This window comes from Notamacropus eugenii, chromosome 1 (assembly GCF_028372415.1).
Source record: "Notamacropus eugenii isolate mMacEug1 chromosome 1, mMacEug1.pri_v2, whole genome shotgun sequence".
NCBI lineage: Eukaryota > Metazoa > Chordata > Mammalia > Diprotodontia > Macropodidae > Notamacropus > Notamacropus eugenii.
The window spans coordinates 465,302,852-465,316,131 of record NC_092872.1 but is presented as its reverse complement, the minus strand read 5'-3'; the positions used below and the strand labels follow the sequence as shown (position 1 = coordinate 465,316,131).

General features: G+C 41.5%; 1 protein-coding gene across 1 annotated transcript in view; it reads right to left on the bottom strand.

Moving 5' to 3' along the window:
- Positions 1–10,986, bottom strand: part of ADCY7 (adenylate cyclase 7) — an 87,124-nt gene extending 76,138 nt beyond the window's left edge. Inside the window, exon 1 of the mRNA XM_072632175.1 lies at positions 10,507–10,986. The gene's annotated coding sequence lies outside the window, so the exon portion shown is untranslated. The remainder of the gene's footprint in view (positions 1–10,506) is intronic.
- Positions 10,987–13,280: the final 2,294 nt, after the last annotated feature.

The window sequence follows — 13,280 nt, the reverse complement described above, 5'->3', positions numbered from 1 at the left end:
GCCAGAGAAGGTTCTCAGCTGGAACCAAGGGTCATCTCCACCTGCTTGGCTTCTGCCCATGGCCCATGTAAGCAAGAGCTGAGTATCTCCTCAGGGCCTTGTGAAACAGGAAGACCAGCTGCCCTAAAGAAGGGAGGAGATCCAGCCTACTTCGTTTGTTTTTTCTTTTCTCAGTTTGCCTATTAAACTTCTGCTTTCTTCAAACTGGAGACAAGGACTGAAGTAGAAATGCTCCCTCCCGCAGGGGTGGAAAATTGAGTATTTCAGTGCAGGCTTCAGGTGGTTTAGTAGAAAGAACTCTGAGTTTTAGAGCCTGAGGACCTGGCTTCGAAACTCTCCTCTGTCACTTAACCACCTGAATGACCTCAAACAAATTACTAAATCTTTTAGTGCTTCATTTTAGACATCTCTTAAATGAGGGGGTTGGCCTAGATATCCCTTGAGGTCCTTGCCAGCTCTAAATCTGTAATCCTAGAAATACAAGGTGAAGACAGCAGAAGTGGGGGAGAGAAGATGAGATGAAATTCCCCACCCAGAATTGTAATGATAGTAAATGATCAAGGCAGGGTTCAAGCCCAGGTCTTCTGAGTCTAAAATCACTGCACTTTCCAAAGTACAAGAGACTGGACAATGAGTCAATCTGTGGTCATACAGGACCAATTCCTCTCCCTTCTTCAGGGAGAGGAGAAAATTCCTCAGTCATGGTCTTTGTGAGAAAGATGAAACTGGTACTTGAGAGAAGTGTCTCTTTGAAAGCTGTGCTAAGCCAAATCACATCTCTCTGAGTTTCAGTTTCCCCATCTGCAAAATAAGGTCCTCAGGCTGGGGGACAGAATAGTTAGTGCTTCACTGATGGGGCTATGACTGCCCTCTGCAGACTCTCCATTTCCATGGGTCTCCTCACTCTTGCTGACCACAGGAGGAAACCGAACTGCTAATGCAGCAGAACAGCTTTTGAAAGTTCTGAATTTCCACAGGGTGGTAGCAGAGGGAGCAGAGAAGGCGTGGAAAAGAATATTCACATTTATCACTGTTTTTTCTTAGGAAAAGAAAAGCAAGAAGTTTAGAGACCAAGCAAAGTAGTCACATCCAGGAGGCTGTGCTTCCCCAACTCCGAGAAACACAACTACTCCAAGGAGAAATCTTATCTACTTTGACTTCTGGCAGTTAGGACCATTTGAAAGCAGGGAGGGCAGCAATTCTAGTACTTCCTTCTTGATGAAGCTTTTACAACAACTGGGTCCCAGCTAGATGGCACAGTGCATAGAGCACCAGTCCTGGAGCTGGAAAAACCTGAGCTCAAATCCAGTCTCAAATGCTTTGTGACCTTGGAAAAAACACTTACTAGCTCTTTGCCTCTGGAGGAGAAGTGAGGCTGGTGACCTTGCACGGCGCTCCCTCACTCAAAACAAAGTCAAGTGCAAGTCATGTCATCATTTTTCTGATGGCATGGTCTTCTTCAGCAACGAAGGATGAACACAACAACAACCTCAATTGTAAAATGTGGAAAATAATAGCACCTACCTCCCAGGGATGTTGTGAGAATCAAATGAGATCTTGACAGTATTTATTTGTATCTGTGTACAAAATATTTGTAAAGCAATAAGCATCATGGTGCCCAGCACACAGTAGGTACTAAATAAATGTTTGTTATTAGCTGCACTGGAAGTTCCATCTCCTCTGGTTCTCCCACTGAACCTTGACATTGAACCTAACAAAGAGCAGCATTTCAAACAATCTTTGAAGACTTTTTGTTACTTCTCTTTAGCTTTCTCTGGGCTAATCTCACACTCTGGGTAATTGCCAAAGCACTTTGTAGGGAACAGACTTGGATGCTTGTCCCAGATCTGCCACTAGCTAGCTTAATGACTTTGAAATAACAAACCCTTCCTTTCCTCTGAGTGTTAGTTCTCTCCTCTGTATAATGAAGTGATCCTGAACAGATGCAGAATAATTTAGGGGGGAAAACGTAAGTACAAACACATTTGAAAGATTTCAGAACTCTGAGTCACACAATGACCAATGATTCCAAAGGACAGATGAGGAAGTAGGCTACCCACCTCCTGAAAGAGAGGTGAGGGATTCGAGATGTAGAAAGAAGACATATATTTTTGGACGTCGCTAATAAAGGAATTTGTTTTGCTTTCTCCCAATGAGGGGGTGGAAGTGAGAGAAAATAAATGCTAATTAACTGGGGAAAAAAACAATTTTAATAAAGTTATTGGACCAGATGAGTCTTCACAGTCTCTTTTAGCTCTGAGGTTCCAAGACACTTTGAAATAATAAGACAATATGAAAGATACAAGATTACATTCAATCTTTGCCAACAGGCCAAAAAAGTTTTTGACACAGGTTATGAGATTATCCAAAGAGTGCCCCGAGCAGTTTAAAGAACAATTTCTCTGTGGACTGGGAAGGCTCCATATGGAAGGTATAATTCCAATCAGGTGGATCTTGAAGAGAAGACAAGATTTTTATCACTCCCAGTTTTATCACCCCAATCTAATGCCTAGAACAGGGGTGGAGACCCTGTATCTTTGAGGTCACAAGGGTAAGGATTCATTCTGTGAAGTTTAGAGTCTGTCAAAAGAGCCGCACTTGAGGACCTAGAGGACCACACATGGCCTTGAGGCCACAGGTTCCCCACCCCTATCCTAGAACATCCTCCCTATCCCTTTAAATCCGATGAATCACTGCTCACATTATAAAGCACAAATCATGTGCCACTGTACTTCAGGAAGCCCTCTCTCCCCACTTATCTCCATGTAATAAGTGTTAATAGCACTTATCATATAATATTGTGTATTATGGCTCTCTATGTCATTCTCACCCCCCACCCCGACTACAAGCTCTCTGAGTCCAGGGATTATACCTCATTTAAACATTACATTCCCCTAACAAACAGCCCAGTGCTCTGTGCACAATAAATGTTTACTGAATTCAATTAATATGACAGAACTACCCTATGGTTTCTTTCTCCAGCCTCCTCTAATTCTTGCTTCTCCTCTATGCCTTACCCTAATAATATCAAAGCCACCAATATTCATTAAGTCTCATCTATGTGTTAGGCACCAGAGAGACAACTACAAAGGACAAAATAATTTCTCCCCTAAAGAATGTTTTTATTCTAAAAGAGGAAATAAGTGTATATCTAAATATATCTACAAGAATGCATAACGGAATAAATATAAAGTAGCTAAATACCAGATAATCAAAGCAATAAGGGCACCAGCAGCTGGGGAGCTCAGGAAATGTTTCACATAGAAAGTAGCATTTGAATGGCATCTTTCATTTATATTTTTTGGAAAACTAACAACTTTAATAGGTAATTATTTCTTCATAAATTTTATTTTATTTTTAATTTATGGAATAAAACAAGCATTTCCATAACAGTATTATGTAAAAAAGATAACTACACATGAAACTGTCAATCTATTATATGTAATTTGCTATACTTTTTAAATATATAATAGTTATCATGTAAATTTCTTTTTTTTAAAACAATGGCATCTTATAGAATATGCTATCCACATCCAGAGAAAGAACTATGCAGTATGAATGCAGATCGAAGCACACTATTTTCAATTTTTTTCTTTCTTGTGGTTTTTCCCTTTTGTTCTAATTCTTCTTTCACAACATGACTAATGCGGAAATATGTTTAATATGATTGTACATATATAACCTATATAAAATTGCAAGCCATCTTGGGGAAGGAAGAGGGGAGAGAGTTAAAAAAAATCTGCAACTCAAAATCTTATTAAAATGAATGTCAAAAACTATCTTTACATGTAATTGGAAAATAATAAAATTCTATGAAAGAAAAATTTTTTAAAAGAATAGCATCTTTAAAAATAATAAAAAAGAGGGTCTACGTGAGGCAGAGGTAGGAGGAAGTGCATTCCAGGCATGGAGCATGGCCCATGTAAAGGCACAAAGACAGAGGTGTACTAGGTGTCAGAAACAAAAACAAAATCAGTGTGACTAGACTGCAGTGCGTGAAAGGGAGAAGTGTCCTAAGAGGGTGGAAAGAGAAACTGGGAACTGGCTATGAAGGGCTTTAAAACGCTAAGCAGAGCAGTTTATATTGTACTCCAGAGGCAACAGGGAGACATTGGAGTTGATTGATTAGAGGAATGACATGGTTACATCTGAACTGAAGAAAAACCACTTTGGTGGTAGTCTGAAGTTGGAGAGTAATTGGAGTAGGGAGAGACTTGAGACTAATTAGGATGCCATTGTACCACTCTAAGTGAGAGGTAATGAAAGCCTAAACTAAGATGGCAGCTGTGTGAGCAGAAAGAGAAAGGCTTGGGTGTGAGAGATGTTCTGAAGGAAGAAAAGGCAAGATTTACCAACTGACTAGGAGATATGGAGTGAGGGAGAAGGAGATATTCAGGATGATGTCAAGGTTACCAACCCTGGGAGACTGAAAGGATGATGGTGGCTTTCACAAAAATAGGCAAGTTGAGGGAAAGGGGTGGCTTATTAAGAAAAATAATGAGTCTATTTTGGACATGCTGAGTTTGAGATGATTCTGGGACACTCAGTTTGAAATAACCAAGAGGCAACGGCAGAGAGACAAAGTAAGCCTGGGTGTAAAGATCTATGAGTCATCTGCATAGAGACTGTAATTCAACCCATGGGAACTATGGAGTTCTCTAAGAGAGAGTATAGGGGAAGAGAAGGGAAAAGGACCTAATGCAGAACCCTGGGGAAAACCCATAGCTAGGGGATGGGATAAGGATGATGACCCAACAAAGGGGACGGAGGAGCATCCATCCAGTCAGGAAATAAAGAGTCAGGAGAAAATAGTGTCATGAAAACCCAGAGAAGAAAAGGAATTCAGGAATAGTGGGTGGCCAACAATATCAGATGCAGTAGATAGCTCAAGAAGAATTAGAATTAAGTAAGTATTAAAAAGTTCACATTTTTAAAAAAAGGACATGAATTAACAAATTACCGCTGCCAATATGGCATCGAAGAGATCATGGGTAACTTTGGGGAAAGCAGTTTCAGTAAAATGATGAAGTCTGACTTCAAAAGGTTCAGGAGTGAATGAGAAAAGATTAGTACAGACAGCTTTTTCAAGAGTTTTTCTAGGGTTAGATAGAGCCTCAGAGAATGGTAGGGAATAGTCAAAGTTTTTTAAAGACAGGGAAAACTTGGGCCAGAGTATATGTGTTCATCTTTCATTGCCAAAGAAGACTATGCCATCAGGGAAATGATGACATGACTTGCACTTGACTTTGTTTTGAGTGAGGGAGGGCTGTGCAGGTCACCAGCCTCACTTTCTCCTCCTGAGCCATCTGGATCCAGTGACCAGATATTCATCAGGATGACTGGAGATGACCCAGGATGAGGCAATTGGGGTTAAGTGACTTGCCCAAGGTCACACAGCTAGTGAGTGTCAAGTGTCTGAGGTGAGATTTCAACTCAGGTCCTCTGCAGTAGAGAAAAAAACCAGTAAACAGAAGATGATAAGAGGCACAAGGTGAGTAGCTAAAGCTGCAATATGAAGACAAAACAGGATGAGATCAGGTCCACATGTACAAGGGTTGCCTTGGCAAGTAGAGCTTCAGAGAATCAAAGATGAAGAACACTACCCTCCTCTCTGACAAAGAGGTGATGGACTAAACACACAAAATAAGATAGACATTTTTGGACATGGTCAATTTGAGAATCTGTTTTGCTTTACTAAGCGTATCTATTGCAAAGGTTTCGTTTTTCCTTTTTTCTTCTTCAGTGGATAAAGGAGGAATGTAGGAGGGAAAGCAAATAAATGCTTGTTAATTGAAATAAATTTAATTTTTAAAAAACCTCACTGTCAGAGATTGGGAGACAGGATGAGAGAGTGGGCAATGATGACACGGAATTTTAATAAGAGAATGGGAGAAAAGAGAGCTTAAGCTGAATGGCCTCACTATTTTTAAGTAGAGACAAGGTCCTCGGCAGAGAATGAGATGGTGGAATGTTTGTGGAGGGAAGAGAAGATTTTTAATAACTTCTGTTGAGAGTGAGAGAGAAAATAGATTATGGAGGAATAAAAAAATTTCCATGCTGCAGTGAGGGCCCAGTTGAAGTTTTTTGACATGAATTTACAATGGACTCAATCAGTATGGCTGTTTTAAGATTTTGCTGACCAGAAAGATGTCGGCTGAGTCAACAAACATTGGTTAGACACCTACCATACATCAAACAGCATACTAGGTTATAGTAGATAGACAAAAATATTTTAAAAGACAGTTTTTACTGTCTTTACTGTGTTTTAATGGGGACAAGTGTAAAGTCTTAAACTTGAGATCAAGACACAATTTCCCATGTACAAGACCTGGGACACGTGACTAGAAAACCTGCTATCTCTAGAGGCATTTAGGTAGCACCGTGGATAGAGTGCTGAGCCTGGAATCAGAAAGACCTGAATTCAAATCCAGCCTCAGATACTTAAGAGCTCTGTGACCCTAGACAAATCACTTAACCTCAATTTGCCTCAGTATCCTCCTTTGTAAAAGGAAGATAGTAACAGCAACCACCTCCCAAGGTTGTTGTGAGGATAAAATGAGATAATAATAGTAAAAAACTTAGCCTAATGCTTGGCACATAGCAAATGTTATATAAATGTTAACTATTAGCTAACTAATATCAGAGGGTATTAGTAGACTGAAAGCTCACAGTGAATTAATAATGTAATGAGAAAGCCCCCAAACCTAATGAAATCATATGCTATATACACTAAGAGCAGCATAGTATGCAGAACTAGGGAGGTGGAGTCTCATCATGATCCGCCCTGGCCAAACACCTTTGTGTACTGTGTTCAGTTCTGGACCCAGATAAAATGAAGAGTTCAAATGATGGTACAAGGTGTGGTACAAGATGGTACAAGGGGATCAGCTCAAGGGTGCCAGAGGAGAGAACACTTAAAGAGAAGGGAACACCCTACAACAGATGAGTAAACAGCAGAGGAATTGCCTTTACTTTTGCTTGGCCCTAAAGCGAAGCAGTGGGTGAAAGCTGTAGAGACAGTGTGCCCGTGGCTATGCCCATGCCCATTCTTTTCAGGACTGAGCAATAAAAAGGCAGAGGGAAAAAAGCTCAGCCAACGACCCCCAATGAAGGGGGTTCAGAAGAAATTAACCACAGGGACCCAGAGAAACCGTTTTCAGATACGGAAGTAGCCCCAACCCTAGATCTGATGGTGGCAGAAGCCACAGGCTTCTCTTTCTGTTGTAGCAGTGAGAAGGCCCCTGGGGCTGTTAAGGCAATGTCCACTGCTAGGGGTCCTATCTTCATGGGTTTAAATCCTGGCTTTGCCACTTTCTACCTGGGTCAGCCGCAGGAAGTCCTTTCAGCCCTCTGGGTCATTCTCCTCATCTACAAAATAATGTGGGGTAGGGGAGAGGGGGAGTATAACAATTTCTAAGATCCCTTTCAGCTCTAAGTCCTTCCGTATTCCTTTTCGACAATGAATCAACTGACTGGTCTCTATAATAACCTCTCCAGGTTTTCCAGAATTGAGACTACAGAACTAGTCACTTCCATGCCAATATACCCTGGCAAAAATGTAAGACTGAACATTTTTGCCAGTGAAGATCACAGAGGAAACAGGGAGGCCAAAAAAGTTTCATTAACCTCTCCCCTTAGCATTTTCATTTCCCATTGTGGTTTCTTATCATCTGATCTTCACAGTACCCCTGTGAAATAAGGAGGACATGGGCTATATTATTTACTTGACAGGAAACTGAGGCACAGTTTCCTTGCCTGAGGTCACACAAAGGATGGCAACAGACTCCAGGCCTAGAGACCAGGTTGTCTGACATCTTTCTTTTCATTTTTTTTTTTCATTTTTTTCTCATGTTCCTAGAGAAAATGCATAAAATGAAATTCTGTGACAAGGTATGGCATGGTGGAAAAAGATGGAGCTGAATAAACTGGATTTGAATCCCACCTCCATCATGGACTGCCTCCATAATCATGGGCAGGTGCCTTTTACTTTTCTAGGCCCCCAGTATACTCATCTTTAGGATAACAGGTGGCTGATGGTTCCTAAGGTCTCTGCCAGCTTATGAGATCTTAAATCTTATCAGATGAATCCTTCTGCAAAGGCAATTATCAATTACTCCCTAAATTGTACTTTCTGTAAATTTATATGGTCATATGTTAGGTTTGCTTAAAACAGGGTCCAATATTGTAGTACAAATTTAGATTTAGAAACCCAGAACACCTAGGTTCAAATATTAGTTTTTCATTTGTTATCTCGTAACCTCGGACAAGTGTGCTTGAGTCCTCTGGGCCTCAGTTTCCTCTTCTGTAAACTGAGGAATAATGATTGCTAAGATCCCTACCAGCTCTGTCTGTGACCTTACAAACCCACTCTTGAAATTTTAAAAGAAAATTTCTGAACATAAAAGAAATTACTCCCTTCCTCTTCAAAGGAAAGGACTGTCCATTGGACTACACTGTGTATCCCTTGGTTCCTCTTCAAAAAGGATGCTAGGGTAGCAAATTCTGAGACCTGTTTATTCCATCCCACCTTACTTGCATTTCCCCACCTCAAGTAGAATTAGTCAAACTAGTCTCAAGGGGACGCACAAAAAGAGTTGGGCAGACCAAGCTACGACTAATGTTGTTCAGTCATGTCTGACTCTTCCTGATCCCATTTGGGGTTTTCTTAGCAGGGATACTGGAATGATTTGCCATTTCCTTCTTCAGCTTATATTATAGACGAGGAATTGGAGGCAAACAGAGTTAAGTGACTTACCCAGGGTCACACAGCTAGTAAGTGTCTGAGGCCAAATTTGAATTCATGAAGGTGAGTCTTCCTGACTCCAGGCCCGGGGTGCTCTTGGCACTGAGCTGCTCATATGCCACTACTATGCCTATATCCCAAAGCAATCCCTATGCTAAAAAAAAAAAAAATCCAACCTAGAGCAACTCTTGTGGTGGGGTCAAAGAATTGTAAACGAAGGGGATGCCTATCAATTGGGGAATGGCTGAACAAACACGAACGCAATGGGACACCACCATATTGTCAGAAATGATGAAGGGAATGATTTCAAAGAAACAAAGTTTTTACGAACAGACAAATAGTGAGGCTGCGTAGAACACCAAAATCAGTCTATACAATACCAATGATATTATAAATACAAACTCTGAAAGAACTCCTATCAATGCAGTGACCAATCAGCATCCCACTGGAATCACTTCCCAAAGCAGAGACAATGGATTCAAAATACAGAATGAGACATACATATTTTGGACATTGCCAACTGAGAATTTGCTTTGCTCGAATAGGCATATTTGTTACAATGGTTTTGTCTTTTTTTTTTTTTTTTTTTGGCCTAATGGAAAGTTGACTGAGGGGATGAAGAAATAAATGCTTGTTAGCTTAAGGGGAAAAAACGTGCTTTTCCTGGGGGTGGGCAGGGAAGAAGTACAAGTATTATCAAAGATAAGGAAACTGGGACTCAGATAGGGTGACTTGCCCAGGGTGACACTCTAACAAGCGTCAGAGACAGAATTCAGAACCCACACTCTTTATGTTATATCACATCACCTCTGGGTTGGTTTTCACATGGCAGTTTGAACCAAGATGACAATGATAGCAGACTGAGCCGAGAAAATACAAGGCAGAAACCTCATCCTGCCAAGTCCCAGGGCAGACTCTGGCTTTCTGGGCATTAAGGAGGAAAACAATTTGAAGACCAGGGAAGAACACCCATCCCCAAAAGCCAAGCCACAAAGAAAGAATGACAAATGGTTCAGGGCATCACAGCTCTCTCCTTCTTCAGGAGTCAGGGTCAGCTCTGAGGACTGGGTACATGCCCTAGAAGATCTGTGTGAGCGTGACCTCATAAGATACTTCTTCATCCCCTTTACTATCCCATCAGCCTGTTCTTAACCCTTCCTTTTGGCATGAAAGAAAAAGGGGAAAGAGAGGAAAGGAGAGAGAAGAGGAGAAGGATCTGAGGTCCCAAATTTAAATGTTAACTCTTTGATGTCTAACAAAGAGTTCAGAACTAAGAGTATTAGTACCATGTTTCAAATCTCTCTCCCCGCTCCTCCAGAAAGAGGTAAACTTCCCCTCTACTTATCACTCACCCTAGGACAAATAAAGAGTGAGGCTGAGGCAAGAACTCTGGCTCCAGGAAGTCTGGGTGCTTCAAAGAGACAAGGCTTCCCCCATTAAAGCATCCCCTGGGGCAGTCCCAAAACTTCAAAGCTAGACTCAGCCCAGCCTAGCCTCACCAACACGCAGGTGTAGGAGGCTAAAGAAATTGAGAGATGGATACACACACACACACACTCTCTCTCTCTCTCTCTCTCTCTCTCTCTCTCTCTCTCTCTCTCTCTCTCTCTCTCTCTCTCTCTCTTTCTCTCTCTCTCCCTCTCTCGTTCTCGCTCACCCCAGTTAGATGCTTGGCCAGGCTAAAGTAACCTTGTGACCCTGACACTGTACAGGTCACTTCTGGGAGATTCCCCCCCCCCAAAATCATCCCAAGCCATTCTCACCCAGTGTCCTCAGGAGCCAAGCTGGTGGTTAAAATCAAAGAGGGCATATTGTTGGAGTTGGAAGAGATCTTAAATACACTCTCATCCATCCACAGTTTTCTCCATAGGAAGAACTTCAGTCAACATTTATTAAGTTAAGCAAGCCATGGTGTTGGGTGCTGGGGATACAAAGACCTAAAAAGGAAACCGTTCCTGTGTATAAACAGTTTGTATTCTTTTGTGGAAAAGAAGAGCACAAAACATACACACAAAAGTAAATACAAGGAAATTTGAAGAGAGAGGGAGAGACCACCAAAACTAAGAGAATCAAAGAAAGCTTTAAGAAGGAAATGGTACCTGAGCGAAGCCTTGAAAGAATGGTTTGTCCAAGGCCACGTAGTAACAGAGCTGGAGACAGAACCCAAAGCTGCAGAAAAGAGCTAGTTCAGAAGTCAGAAAAGGGAGTCTCTCTTATGGACAGAAAAGTTCACACATACCCCCAAGGAAGTATCCACTTCCAAACAAGTAGATTATCTTCCTGTGTCAACAGCTGATCTCTGACCACGTCCTGCTCATCATTCCCCCCATCCTGATAGGGGCTTATTGCTGACCACAAAAATCACAGAATTTGAGAACTGCAAGTGATCTCACTTGCCATCCAATGATCCAACCCACACAAGAAAGAATTCTCTACTGTAAGATATCCAACAAAGGGTTCTCCAGCCTTTGTCTAAAAACCTGAAAAGAGTTTTAACCCTAGTTATTTACATGTTGTCTCCTGAATAGGAATGTAAAACGTTGCGGACAAGCTGGTTTTGCCCCCAGTCTTCTGCATCATGCCTGGAACACTATAGGTGTTGGTGCTTAGTTGTGCTTGGAACCCTAAAATCCAAGGGTACAGGGAGAGGGTCTGCCTTGAAAGAATTCAACCACTCAAGCCTTCTTTCAGTCAGAGACAAGGTTTATTGTGTTGCCAATGGAAGCAGATCAAACTCCTAGTGAGTCTATGCATTTGATGAGGATGGGACTGATATTTTTATGTACAGAAAGACTGTGGGAAGATCTAGACGGGGTTAAGGAGTGGCAAGTAGCCTGGAGTGGGCCAGGTGCAGTCAATGGAAGGAGTTAAGTGATCAGAGAGCCACAGTGACAGGGCAGTTAAAAGGAATATTGATAGATGCCTCAGGGGCTTTGGGGTCCAGATTCCAAAGACGTGGTCTTTTCCTTTCAGAGGTCCATCATTAGCGCCCCATCAATAGGCACTTAATAAATGTTTGTTGATTGACTGACCAACCTTTCTGTTCCACTTTTAGACACCTAACATCAAGCCTAAATTGTACTCCATCAATTTCCATTCATTGTTCCTACTTCTGCCCTCTGAAGTCAAACAAAGAAATTTAATCCCTCAAGTGACAGCCCTTTGGAATACTTTGGAGTATTTCAAGTTAACTATCACATCCTTCCCAAAACTTTCCTTTCTGCAGACTAAACATCTCTAGTTCCTTCAACCCATCTTCAAATGAAACTGACTGCCCCCCCTTCATGACATTTTAACTATACCTTAAGCAGAGTGAGATGCTTTCCCTAAAGTCAATAAGGCCTCAGTACAGCCTTGGAGAACCACACACCCACACATATTCCCACACAAACAATATACTCCTACCCACCACAATCATCAACTATTCACATTTATTACAGTGCTTTAAGGATTATAAAAAGGGTTTTCTCAAACAACCACACCAACCGCACTGTGAAACAGGTGGTGCAAATAGTATTATCCCTAAAGTGTTGTCACATAAAGTAAAAAGAATTCTCAGCTGTTCCTAGATCAATGTAACGGCATCCTACTAGCTCTATACCTCCTTCCTCTCCTCCAAATCAACCCCAGACCTCTTTCCTCCCTTAAAAAAAGGTTGACATTTTCATATGCTGTAATGTTAAGGGAATTTGAAGATCTTTCCCAGACCTTAATAGGCCCATGTGACCTGCACTGAGCTTTGGCCCAGCCTGTAGCCTGAGTCACATGCAGCTGATGGTGGGAGAAGTTTGCCAAACTGGTGGAGCAGGAAGGGTGCAGCTGAGAAAGAGTGAGTTGGAGCTGAAAGAGGGAACAGGCAGAGCAGAGCACCTAGTGTGAGTGAGAGAGGGAGTGATTTTGCCTAAGGGAGCTTGTTTGTGGGGAGGCCTGATGGAAGGAAGGCTTGGGGATGGCCAGGCTCCCTAGATTGATAATGTGTATAGATTTCTTTGTAACTATGATGAATTTGAGTTTCTGGTATCTGAATAAATATCTTGGTTTTGTCTTTGAGGAAGAGAGTTTATATTTTGGGAGTTTACCCTGGAAATACACATGCATATCCACAGTGGCTGCTATGGGTATCACATTGGCACTACATATGCCCTGGTTCAACTTCTCCTGACCCATATGTCTCTGTCTCCCTGACTAGTCTAAATGTATTTTCCATCCTAAACTTATTTTCCCGGTTGAAGGGACTGGGAGGGAGGCAAATAATAAGAGGTAGGGTCATAGAAGTCAGACCCACAGAGCTCCAAGTAATTTTTTATAGTTTGACCTCCAGAAATGGTATAAGCTATATTCTCCTTCTACTTTCACATCTCATCCCCATTTAACCTACAAGATCACTAGACAATCTTAAAGATTCTTGAAGAATCCTAAAGAATCAATGAAAAAATCAACTAAAACAGTTAATGACTGGCAAATGTGAAATTTACAAAATAAACAAAAATCATCAGCATTTCTATATAATACCAAAAAAAAACCAGCAGGAAGAGAT